This window comes from Vulpes vulpes, unplaced genomic scaffold (assembly GCF_048418805.1).
Source record: "Vulpes vulpes isolate BD-2025 unplaced genomic scaffold, VulVul3 u000000669, whole genome shotgun sequence".
NCBI classification, from domain to species: Eukaryota; Metazoa; Chordata; class Mammalia; order Carnivora; family Canidae; genus Vulpes; species Vulpes vulpes.
In genome coordinates, this window is record NW_027325820.1 from 328,561 (window position 1) to 338,044 (window position 9,484).

The 9,484-nt window shown below is 39.4% G+C and overlaps 1 pseudogene; it reads right to left on the reverse strand.

Moving 5' to 3' along the window:
• Positions 1-5,929: 5,929 nt before the first annotated feature.
• LOC112911718 (spindlin-3-like) lies at positions 5,930-6,952 on the reverse strand (annotated as a pseudogene).
• Positions 6,953-9,484: the final 2,532 nt, after the last annotated feature.

Consider the following 9,484-nt stretch of genomic DNA (forward strand, 5'->3'; position numbering starts at 1 on the left):
GAAACAAAAGCAAAAATGAACTATTGGGACTTCATCAAGATAAGAAGCTTCTGCACAGCAAAAGAAACAGTCAACAAAACTAAAAGACAACCTACAGAATGGGAGAAGATATTTGCAAATGATGTATCAGATAAAGGGCTAGTTTCCAAAATCTATAAAGAACTTATTAAACTCAACAACAAAGAAACAAATAGTCCAGTCGTGAAATGGGCAAAAGACATGAAGAGAAATCTCACAGAGGAAGACATAGACATGGCCAACATGCACATGAGAAAATGCTCTGCACCACTTGCCATCAGGGAAATACAAATCAAAAGCACAATGAGATACCACCTCACACCAGTGAGAATGGGGAAAATTAACAAGGCAGGAAACCACAAATGTTGGAGAGGATTCGGAGAAAAGGGAACCCTCTTACACATTTGGTGGGAATGTGAACTGGTGCAGCCACTCTGGAAAACTGTGTGGAGGTTCCTCAAAGAGTTAAAAATAGACCTGACCTACGACCCAGCAATTGCACTGTTGGGGATTTACCCCAAATATTCAGATGCAATGAAACGCCGGGACACCTGCACCCCGATGTTTATAGCAGCAATGTCCACAATAGCCAAACTGTGGAAGGAGCCTCAGTGTCCATCGAAAGATGAATGGATAAAGAAGATGTGGTTTATGTATACAATGGAATATTACTCAGCCATTAGAAACGACAAATACCCACCATTTGCTTCAACGTGGATGGAACTGGAGGGTATTATGCTGAGTGAAATAAGTCAGTCGGAGAAGGACAAACAGTGTATGTTCTCATTCATTTGGGGAATATGAATAATAGTGAAAGGGAATATAAAGGAAGGGAGAAGAAATGTTGGGAAATATCAGGAAGGGAGACAGAACATAAAGACTCCTAACTCGGGGAAACGAACTAGGGGTGGTGGAGGGGGAGGAGGGCGGGTGTTGGAGGGGAATGGGTGACGGGCACTGAGGTGGACACTTGACGGGATGAGCACTGGGTGTTTTTCTGTATGTTGGTAAATTGAACACCAATAAAAATTAATTAAAAAAAAAAAAAGAAACGACAAATAGCCACCATTTGCTTCAACGTGGATGGAACTGGAGGATATTATGCTGAGTGAAGTGAGTCAATCGGAGAAGGACAAACAGTGTATGTTCTCATTCATTTGGGGAATATAAATATTAGTGAAAGGGAATATAAGGGAAGGGAGAAGAAATGTGTGGGAAATATCAGAAAGGGAGACAGAACATAAAGATTCCTAACTCTGGGAAATGAACTAGGGGTGGTGGAAGGGGAGGAGGGCTGGGGGTGGGGGTGAATGGTTGACGGGCACTGAGGGGGACACTTGACGGGATGAGCACTGGGTGTTATTCTGCATGTTGGTAAATTGAACACCAATAAAAAATTAATTTATTAAAAAAAACAAATCAAAACTATGATGAGATATCACCTCATACCTGTCAGAATGGCGATAATTAACAATGCAAGAAACAACAGGTTTCTTTGTGGCGAAAAGAAACCTTCTTGGATTATTGGGAATGCAAACTGGTGTAGCCACTCTGTAAGACAGTATGAAAGTTCCTCAAAAAGTTAAAAATAAAACTACCCTATGATTCAACAATTGTACTACTAGATATTTACCCAAATGATTTAAAAAATATGGATTCAATGGGACACATGCACCCAATGTTTATTGCAGCATTATCAACAATAACCAAATTATGGAAAAAGCCAAAATGTCCATTGACTGATGAATGGATAAAGATAAAGATCTTTCTCCAGTGGAGAGCATCTCCACTTGCTATGCTCATTCAGTTTTCCATATGAGAGGAAGAATAACAAGAAATTTTTTCAAAGTTTATAGATAAGCAGCTTAGGCCCTTCTTGACTATTGAGTACATATATAATGTATGTATGTGGTAGATATGGTATATATGTATGTGTATATGTAATGGAATATCACTCAACCATCAAAAAGAATGAAATCTTGCAAATTACAATGACATGGATGGAGCTAGAGTATATTATGCTAAGCAAAATAAGTCAGTCAGAGAAAGACAAATACCATATGATTTCACTCATATGTGGAAATTAAGAAACAAAATAGATTAGCATATAGTAAGAAAAAAAAGAGAGGGATGTAAACCATAAGAGTCTTAACTATTCACAACAAACTGAGGGCTGATGGAGGGGAGATGGGCGGGGCTGGGCCAAATGTGTGATGGGTATTAAGGAGGGCACTTGTGTTGAGCACTGGCTGTTGTATATAAGTGATGAATCACTAAATTCTATTCCCAAAGTCAATATTATACTATATGTTAATTAAGTAGAATTTAAATTTAAAATGTGAAAAAAAGAGTTGAATTAGTTATGCCTCCTCCCCTTCCAGATTCTGAACCAACTGTAATATATACATATGAGTGAGAGGGATTAAAATATCAGGTTTAATATATCAAATGAAAAAACAAAGTTCAGAATACCATGTATAGCATGCCATAATTTATATTTAAAAACTGATACACACACATACATATTATGTTTGTAAATACTTTATTATCTCTGGAAGGACACATAGTAACTGGTAACAGTGTTTACTTTCAGAAAATGAGACTAGGGGATTGATGTCAGGGATGAGAAGAAAGAAAGGAGACTTTTTACCATATAGCCTTTTTTTACTGTTTGAATTTAGCTGAAGAATGTGGGGGTTTTTTCCCCCAGTAAACAACTTCTATATTAAAAAAATCATTTTTAAAAGAATAAAAATAGATACAAGCTTTATTGATGATAGGTCTGGACTAGAGAATGTGAGTTGGACCTGGGCCTAACATGAACTTCTACTGCAAGTAAAGACTGTGGGATTCCCCCACCCCAGAGAGATAAAGGGGTCTACAGAGTGGATGTTTACCCAGCCATGTAATGAAGGACTGCAGTCTTTCCCATGCCTACAATGAGAAATGTACTCAATAGTCAAGAAGGGCCTAGGCTGCTTATCTATAAACTTTTTAAAAAATTTCATTGTTATTCTTCCTCTCATATGGAAAACTGAGTGAGTATAGCAAGTGGAGATGGACAGAAATTTTCTTCCAAATATTTCTGATAGATGCAAATCCTTTTGTTTTTTTTTGTTTTTGTTTTTTAATAAATTTATTTTTTATTGGTGTTCAATTTGCCAACATATAGAATAACAGCCAGTGTTCCCATCAAGTGCCCCCCTCAGTGCCCGTCACCCAGTCACCCCCAACCCCTGCCCACCTCCCCTCCCACCACCCCTAGTTTGTTTCCCAGAGTTAGGAGTCTCTTATGTTCTGTCTCCCTTTCTGATATTTCCCACTCATTTTTTTCTCCTTTCCCCTTTATTCCTTTTCACTATTTTTTATATACCCCAAATGAATGAGACCACATAATGTTTGTCCTTCTCTGATTATTTCACTCAGCATAATACCCTACAGTTCCATCCACATCGAAGCAAATGGTGGGTATTCGTCGTTTCTAATGGCTGAATAATATTCCATTGTATACATATACCACACATCTTCCTTATCTATTCATCGTTCGATGGACACTGAGGCTCCTTCCACAGTTTGGCTATTGTGGACATTGCTGTTATAAACATCAGGGTGCAGGTGTCCCGTCGTTTCACTGCATCTGTATCTTTGGGGTAAATCCCCAGCAGTGAGCAAGTCCTTTTCTTTCTTCTTCTTTTTTTTTTTTTTTCTTTTTAGAATCAGAACAGGCAGAGGCAGAGGATAAATCCCTTCATACCCTTGGGCATTTTTGTTCTCTTAAGCTACAGTGGTTAATACCCAAGGCTGTGGTTAACAAATAGGGCTTGGCTGCCCCCTTTGGGGGAGACTATTAGTATTTTATGAATGTCTTGCTCCCATCTGTGTAAGTTTTGTTTTTGGCCCTAGAAGACTTTGAAAGAAGTAGGAATAGAACATTAAATAAATTAACTCCAAAGCTATATTACATCCCAAGCTGAGAATTCACTCACTATTTTATCCCCAATTTACAATTATGTCAAGCCACATTATTTGCTATAGCTTACAAAGGTTACATAATGAGCCTCAAAAATAGCATTAAATATCAAATAATACAATGTCAACAACATAATAAAAATACCTTGATTTGAACTATATGAAACCATTTGACTCCAAGGGAGAAATGAATGCTCCAAATTAAATTAAATTCTGCCATTCCCAATTTCTTGTTTTTCTCATTTTAGCCATATAGATCTCACAAAGATGTTTGTATAGACAGGGATTCCTTCAGCAGCTGCAGCCTGGACTGTTTTCCTCTTGATTGGATGTAGTTCCTTCACAACTTCAGGAGCTGAATTAATATAATCTATAACTGCATTTCATACATTTTTTAGTCCACAGGGACAACAGCCTCACATCCAAAAAATTAGAAAGCACACTAATCCCCAGCTATTAGAACAGATATCCCAAGCAAATTTATGTCCCTAGGCTTAGTACATTAGGTAATACAGACCCACATTGCTGTTATCAGTCAAATATCTGAGCAAAGACTTAGTGGTATCAAAAGGAATAAAAGTTGACAGAGAAAACATGGAAGACAAGAGAATATTTTCTTGGTTTCACCCCCAGCAGGATCCCAGTCTGTGCTGGTAGTCGGGACTCCATAACCTGTGAACTTAAACTAATTTGAAATATATTTCCCAAGTGGTTAATTGTAATGTTGTGAGTCTCAGCCCCAAAGTTGCAGAAGTCCAAGGCCTGTTTGTTGCTGCTTAATGGAGCTTCTATTAGAAACCCAATGAGAAAGCACTAGCTTTTGCCAAATGCTTCTCTCCAAAACCTTGTGTATTTTTCAAACTTGCTTTCCTAAGCTTAGTTTAACCTTCACCAATGCCTTTAATAATGGAACATATATGGCCCATTCCACTACCTATTTTTGTGCTGCAGTAGGGCTCACCTTTTCTGCACAGAACTTTCATAGGACCAGCCAAAAAACAGTATAAAGTTAAAAACATAAAACTAACAAATATCTATTATATTTCTATCTACCAATGCCAGCACTTAAAACACCAATAAGTGTATTGATCACCAAACACTAAGTTTAATCAATGCTAAGACACCATAAAAGATGAGCCCACCAGTTCCCATAAAGAAGTAAAACCTATTTTCAGCCTTTCTTATTTCTAGCAAGTGCCTTGCCCACTTCATAATCTGGAGCTTGGAAGTACCCTAAGAATCTAATCTAAAGCCTAATCTAAAATTTTTTAGACTCTCTCTTCACATAAGAAATAAATCTGTATCTTAGTCTGATTCTAGATTTTTGCTCTTTCATTTTGTTTTCCTAGACAGAACTGCCAACGCTTGCTATACTCAGCATTCACGCTGTGACTAGAAGAGAAGTTGGCTTAATCCTCCATTGGCCTGGCAAAGCCCAATTGTGGTAAAGTTTGCTTGTACAGCCTGCATCTGTTAAAACCCACTCCATGTCTACAGGCATCAGCCAGAGCTACAGCAGACAACAGAGACCCTAATGCCATTGATGGCCAACTTTTATTTGTCCATTTGGAGTTTTATTTCCAAATGCTTGCCTTTCTATCAATTTTTCTAGGTTTCTTAGCTTATGCTTATATATTAAAACGCAAAGTAATTACCCTCTTGATTTTGAACCAAGTTGAACCATACATGAAAGAAACAGGGAGCAAAATGTTAGCCTTACTTTAATTCAACTTGGAAAGGAGACCAAAATGGGATTCCTGCTCCTCTCCAAATTAGACTTTTGAAGTCACCTGGGGAGAGAATTGAAGTTGCAAAGACACACACTCAGACAGTCACATATCTCAGGAAGCTTCACACTTTAATGAATACAGAGAATTCAACTCCCCAAAAGAATGAGGCAAGATGTGTTCAGCTACCTTTAATCTATTACCACCACCCAAGATGAAAATAAGGGCTACTGGATATCAGACTTTACATTTCTCACTTATTAGACAAATCAATCATTCTCCTGTGGAGAAGTAGTTAAAAGTTTGGAGAGAAGGGCAAAAGGTTTTATACAAAAATGTCTGAGAGGGTGGAACTTCCTTTCTTTCTTTTTTTTTTTCCTGACAATTGTGCAAAAAGGGAGAAAACTGTTCTTACAAATTAGAAAGCAGTCAAGACCTTTTGTGTTTACAGATTTTACAAATAGTATCACATATTTGGCAAATTTCAAGATGATCTCTAAAATGTTTTTAACCAAATCATAGACATACATATGGAAATCATCATCAAGTTTGATGAAGTACACAGGGTTTTGCTTCTACTTGATGAATGACCATGCCACTTCTCTTGGAGCCATCATCTTTGGCATATTCCACCTGTTTGCCTACTAGGCTGTCTACTACCTCTCCTGCTCCCTCTCTGCAGGAGGAGAATCATTGGAATCTGGAAGCATGCTTAGGTCATCGTCTTTATAATACAGGATCTTTCTCATAGGTAATGTAAAACCATATGTTCATGACAGGTGCCTGAGCTAAGACCATCCCCCTCCATTCATTTTTGGAACCTTCCTCTGTCTCAAAAATATGTTCCACTGCTTTGCCAATCATAATTTCTGTGTGTATCACTGATTCTAGAGGATGCAACTCTATTAGGAAGGACTTCAAGTGATGACACTCTTTCATCTCTGTGAAGTTCTAATCCATATACACAGTCAAATCCATCATATTTGATAAGATACAAAGAGGGATTTACAAGTACCTGATCCAGAACAGTTCCCTTCCACTCTTAGAGGTTCATTTCCATCTTTCCATCCATGCCGAATTCTGCAGCCCACAATGTTCCTTTGAGGCTGGGAGGTGGGCCTGCTCTTAAGCTTCTTGTGTGCAGCCTCTCTCTTCATCATGGTAACAGACACACTGGTATGTTCCATGCCTGTCCTGCACTGCTGCCCTGCAACCGCCTTTCCAAATGGGGTCTTCATGACTGCGAGGAGCACAGTAGCAAGGCGGGCCAAGAAAGAAAATTAAGAAAAAATATATTCAATGCATGACACTATGAGCTTTTTCTCCTAATTAGCGCATTCTGCCCCTGCACCTACGTTTTCTCTGAGAACTATACAGGAAATCTAGAAATCAAAACATCCTGACTGCGTGCCTGCAGTAACCTTCCTCCCTAGTTCCTTCCAGCTACGCTAGAGCAAGGGAGCTGCGGTTAGGGTAAAAGAAATAGGGGGCACCCCCCCTTATTCCTCCCTCCACCGGCCAACACATTCCAGGCCAAGGGATATAGACTCCCCAAGGCCGCGCGGATCGAGGACTTTACGTGCCCTCATTGGGCACCTTGCTGCTGCCTCTGCTGTGAGCCTGTGGCCACGAAGGATCAGCAGGTGACAAGCTTTGTGCTTGTAGAGCTGGGAGGGGAGAAGGCATAGGCGGAGAGCATGTCTAAAAGGTCAGCGGGGCAAATGAAGAGGATGGAGGCTGTGTCCCAGCTACTTGGCACCTCCCAGCTAGTGGCGACCCCTCTGCTACATCTGGCTCCACCAAATGCTGTGGTCGCCTTCTTTCCGTAGCACAGCTTCCTGCCAGGAGAGAAGCCTCGCCTTCCTGCCAAACAGTGTCCGCCGGTCCAAGTCTAACACTCACCACTGCACTGGACTTAGGAGGCTTTCCTTGGCACCTGGCACACCTCTTTCCAAAGTCAGGAGCTGGGCCCCAAAACCCCTACCTGCTGAAGCCCCGCCTCTGCACTCAAAGGCTCCAGAGTCCCCACCCCCACCTTAGTGCCATTGCCTAATGTTCTTTACATCTGCCAGGAATCTGCCTATCTTTTCCCTGTGCCCTTCCAGAGTTGTTCTTTATATACAGAAATCTGATTTTCCTGTCATTTAAGAGGATTTGGCATAGGACTGGAGAAATGTACTGGGCCTGAGTCAGCCATGTTGACCCAATCTCTAGGTAGTTTTTACTGATTGGTCATTCCCAGATTTCTTGAAGATATTTTTTCCCCTTTTTCCCATTCTTCTTTTTTTTCTTTTTCATTGATTGAAAAAGAATTATATGAACAATGTGGGCATGGTGTAAAATTCAGAAAATTGACGAGGAAGAAAATGATCAACTATAAGCACATCTCTCATTCTAAAATGGCTCATAGAAAATATTAACACTTCCCATTGTCTTTATTTTCAAAAAAGATTTTATTTATTTGAGCAAGAGAGTGAGAGAGAACAAGTAGGAGGAGCAGCAGAGAGAGAGAAAGAACTAGGCTCTCTGCTGAGCTGGTAGCCCAATATAGGGCTTGATCTCAGGACCCTGGGATCAGGACCTGAGTTGAAGACAAATGCTTAGCCTGCTGAGCTACCCAGGCACTTCCATTGTCTTTAAAAAAAAAAGTTTTAATTTAAATTCCAGTTAGTTAACAAACAGTATAATATAATTTAGTAATTCAACACTCATATAAAACAACCAGTTCTCTTAATGTGAACACTTATTTAACCCATCCCCTCACCCACCTTCCTTCTGATAATCATCAATTTGTTTTCTATACAGATATTCCCATATATGTTTTATTTTGTTTTTCAAGTTTTTAAAAAAATTTCAGTTGGTTAACATACAGCACAGTGTTAGTTTCAGTTGGAGAATTCACTGGTTCATCACTTACATACAACACCCAATAGGGGCACCTGGGTGGCTCAGTCAGTTTGAGAATGTGGGACTTGATCCAGGACCCCAGGATCACGACCTGAGCCAAAGGCAGATGCTCAACCACTGAGCCACACAGGTGCCCCTCAAGCTTTTGTTTAAATTTAAAGTTTGTTAACATACAGTGTAATATTAGTTTTAGGTATAGAATTTAGTGATGCATCACTTACATACAACAACTGCACTCCTTAAAAACCATCATCCATTTAACCATCCCACCACTCTTACCTTTTCTTGTTTTCTTTGCTGTACAGAAGTTCATACTTTTATGAATTCCCAAGAGTTTATTTTTGCTTTGTTTCCATTGCCTCAGGAGACCTATCTAGGAAGAACTTACTATGGCAGATATCAAAAAGATTACTGCCTGTGTTGTCCTCTAGGATTTTTATATAAATTTATTTTTTATTGGTGTTCAATTTGCCAACATATAGAATAACACTCAGTGCTCATCCCATCAAGTGCCCATCTCAGTACCATCACCCAGTCACCCCCACCCCACACCAACATCCCTTTCTACCACCCCTAGTTCGTTTCCCAGAGTTAGGAGTCTCTCCTGTTCTGTCTCTCTTTCTGATATTTTCCACTCATTTTTTCTCCTTTCCCCTTTATTCCCTTTCACTGTTTTTTATATTCCCCAAATGAATGAGACCACATAATGTTTGTCCTTCTCCACTTGACTTATTTCACTCAGCATAATACCCTCCAGTTCCATCCACGTCGAAGCAAATGGTGGGTATTTGTCCTTTTTTTTTTTTAAGATACTAGATTATTTTATTTTTTTATAATAAAGTTATTTTTATTGGTGTTCAATT